This window comes from Mercenaria mercenaria, chromosome 12 (assembly GCF_021730395.1).
Source record: "Mercenaria mercenaria strain notata chromosome 12, MADL_Memer_1, whole genome shotgun sequence".
In the NCBI taxonomy this organism is placed as follows: domain Eukaryota; kingdom Metazoa; phylum Mollusca; class Bivalvia; order Venerida; family Veneridae; genus Mercenaria; species Mercenaria mercenaria.
Window position 1 is genome coordinate 56,572,552 of NC_069372.1, and position 4,285 is coordinate 56,576,836.

Here is a 4,285-nt window from a genome sequence, read left to right on the forward strand (position 1 = left end):
CTGTGTTTATAACTGACATCAATTTTTAAGTATAAACATATCGCGTGTTTTAAACATGCAATAATACGTAGTAGGGCATTTTAGAAGCACATACATACATCACTCTATGTGGTTGCAAAATTACACACTTATTATAACGTTATTTAGGGACAGCTGCAGATTATGTCATCATTAGAGACTGCAAACATTTTAGGTCATTATTTAATTGATATCTTCTTCTTTTCAAGTCGCAGAATATAAATAATTGGACAGGTTTCCAAATGACTGGAATGACACATGGATTTATCTCTGTAAACTTTTTTCACAAAAAACACATGTCAAAATTCAATCAAATCAGCAACACAAAGCAATTTTGCTATACATAGAAAAATGTTTATGTCATTTTCTTAAAACTAACAGGTTTTATTATTCAGACTGCCTGCTATTAAATAGGCACAGTGCCGCGTCATGTTCCTTTATTTGCCGTTTTTGGTTAGCTATGTCTGTGTTTTATGTATTTATTAGTAATTGTCACATTTATAAATGCATTACTACAGAGTTACATTTCCGAGAACTGCTTTCTCGGAACATGCTTTTGACCTACTGGATATTTACATGATTTGTTTCTCAACAGCTAGCATTTACATGGCACACAACTGAAGTTGGTATCTATATTTAATCCGGGATCGTTACTATGGCTTCATTGATAGACTCGATGAGCAGATCCTATGGAAGTATAAATTATGTTACGAAATGTGCAACATGCCTGATACCTCCGATTAAAGCAGACCTCTGTAATACAAATGCATTGAATTGACTCATTGACTGAAAAGGAACAGAAAATAGAACAGAGCGGGAGACTTTCTACAGCCGCCACTAAAGCACTTTTAAGATATCCTCTGTGTTCAAAGTTTGTTTTATACTCTAAGGTCAATGATTGACAATCAAAACAATACAGCAGTTATGTTTAATTCCTTCCTTAAAACATATAATGTTGAACATAATTATGATTACAAAGGCTTTACTATTTCAAAACTTTCAAACAGTCGAGCTAAAAATGTTCAAAACCTACTATAAATCCAAAACAATGTAAGTACTAAAGGAACCAAACCCTCCCAGACTGTTGGGAATGTTAACAACAATGTCTCTGTATAAGTTTACTAATTTTTAGAAGTTAGTTTGCAAATGCGTAATATATAGTTTGCATTTGTACTTCGTATCAAGGTTTCTTTGCCTTTAATTATTTAAAACAGGCGAGGTTCTTGTTTTTCTATGAACAGGTTACAACTCTTTTATTCATTTCAAAATCTGCACATTATATTGTATCTTAAAAGAAGATTGTCCTTTGCAAGAAATTATTTATGCGCTTAATACCTTATAGTTATATCCTTTCTCAGACAAATAACTTTTTCATGGTGAAATCTTTAACAAAGGAAAGAACTGTGTAAAGCACAAAGAAAAATAACCAGCTAAAAATGTAAAATGTATAATTTTTATGTGTACTAGAAAATCAAAAACGATAAAGAAGTATTTTTGAAGGGACCCTTTTATATGCAATAGTGAATACATAATATAGAGCAAACACATTTGGAAATAATGAAATGTACTATTTCTGTCTGGTTTTTTTTTGCATGACTTTGCTTAATGAAGTACTGTTTGTTAATTTTTACAATAATACTGTATTTACCTAATTTATATCTTACGATCCAATCAGCATCAGCATATAACACATTAGATGCTATTCATTTACAAAGACAAGTAAATAAATGTACCTACCTATTTTGGCGGCCATCTTGGACGCCATATTGAATATCGGTAATCTACCACAAAAACTGCAACTGCATCAAGCAGTTCTATAATTTTGAGTGCTTTACGAATATTTTGATAATTATGTAAAAACCTGTGTTCACAGGCAAAGACCGGTTACCTTCTAAAGAAGGCATTGTATTGTCTACCATTGTCACTACTTGTGGACAACAGAAGAGAACAAAAAGACATTTTTATTCTTGTAATGATTCTGAATGTTAACGTCGTCATGCTTACTGGAAGAAAAAAAATTGATTCGGCTATCTTTAATGTTAAGCTTGTCCTCAAAGAAGTAAATGTCTGGTTAAACTTTACAGGGCAGGGCGCAAACTGATTTTGAAATGAACACCCGTTTACTAAATCTGCTGGCTTGGACAATATAAATTCATCAGCAATCCTTCATGTATTCAAATGATTCTAAAACCCAACTAAGACCGAAGCCAATCTGATGTCACTTTCGTCTATCGTCCGTAATTGTAACATCTTATGATAAAAAAATCCGACCTTGTGAAATGTTAAATTATATATCTTTTGCATTAACAGACTTTCAGTTCTATCTGAAGTTGTAAATTCATAAATCGAAAATTTGTTTGTTATGTCTTTACGAATAGAATCTATACTAAATGAAATGAAATAATGTTTCATTTTCGTTTGGTTTGTAACCCGTTTACTTACCACGTTATTTGTCTAAAATATATGCAATTTACACCATATAACAGTATTCTTATAATGTTTATGTTATATCTATTGTACACGAAATTGCAATGTGCTAATGTAATTATTGCTGTAAAGTAACTGACATCTGGATGATTCCAATATGAGATATACCTGTAAAATACAGACTTGAAACTGCAGTGAGACACTTTGTAAAATGGTATCAAATTAAAAAGTAGCGTTACCTTATTATATAAATTAATATACCCTCGTAATATTTCAAAATGAATCGCGAAATAAATCTAACATATGAACTATTTATACAAAATAAGGTGCATAACAATTGTACTTATCATGTTTTCATACTATAACCAAAAATAAAGTTAAGAAATAATATATCCCAAACTGTGGTTTATACGTGTGCAGATGTTCGTTCTATTTATATGCGCGCTGATGTTTTTTATACTATTACGTGCGCAGTTATTACATGCAAACGTAACAGTATAAAAACAACTTGATGTCACCTCTGTGCCACCATTGATTTGTCGTTAAATAAAATCATTGTTTGGAGTTTAGATGCGAAGGAATTATATCCCGAGGGCGAATAATAATGATTTTATTCAAGAGCAAATCACTGTTTGAGATATATTATTTTGATTCTAACACGTCGTCAATGATTATTATGTACATTCTTGACGACATTCATCAAATATTTGCCAGTTTCTGTTGGTTTCTTTTCCAGACTTTCTTTGTTTAATAGGAAAATGAATTTAGTCGTGTTAGAATTTTCAATTTACTATTTAGGCTGGTAAAAGTATTTTCTTCATTGCCTTAAATTAAACCGGAATTACTTTACGTTATTAGTGTCTATATTCCGGGATTCCTATAAACTAAAAATTATGCAAGATTTTTAGTATGATAACAATGGTAAATCTTACAACCCGCTTTCTATCTTATTATACAGGGCATTTCGGTGTTTTATTTGTTTGAAGCAGTGTTTATTTGTAACGTAAGTGTCCCTTCGACAAAATTCAACACTATGATTAGTTCGGGTGTCCTGAGACCAGGGAATCCGTTTAACAGCTCTGTCCCAAATCATTCTTTTTGAAATTGTGGACGACGCATCGTCTTCTTATATTAAACTGAAAAGAAAATTTGTATACAAACACAAACAGTTCATACACTTAAGCAATGTACCTACAGCACAATTAAACAACGATTTCTGATAAGAGGGAATGGATAGGAGATCCATAATTATTATTTGTAAATTGACTACAAAAACAATCATTGATGTTGATGTTGGTTTGTTTGTAAAGGTATTGTAAAAAATATACAACAACTGTTTGCAATATACGATTACTTAAAACTTGTCTCACCGCAACAAGGGCATTAATTAGATACCCATTTTATCTTATGAATTGTAGCAGTTGCAGTTACTTCGAACCAAGTTTGGTTGTATTATATGCTTTCGAACGATATTCTTATAGATTTTATTACTTATAGCAACAGTAGTCTTTAAGTACCGTGTGGAGGCTGAGTATCGTTTTCGCGTGTCTAGACTGTTGTTATATTTTCTGGAATCATGGGAGTACATTCAATTTTACTAGAATAGAATTCCGCTTAAGCCGATGCTAGGAGGCTTGAGGGGTGTAACACATTTCATTACCTCTCGCGAACAGACTCAATCAAACAAAGTCTGCTGTTTGTTTGCTTCGTTGCTTTCTATGATTCCATAGGATCTTCTGATAGATTTTATTATCCTTTGTATCACTAATATTTACCAAACGCAATGGCCTGCCTAAAATAGGGCTTTGAGGATGTTTCTTTATATATTTACTGACATTTA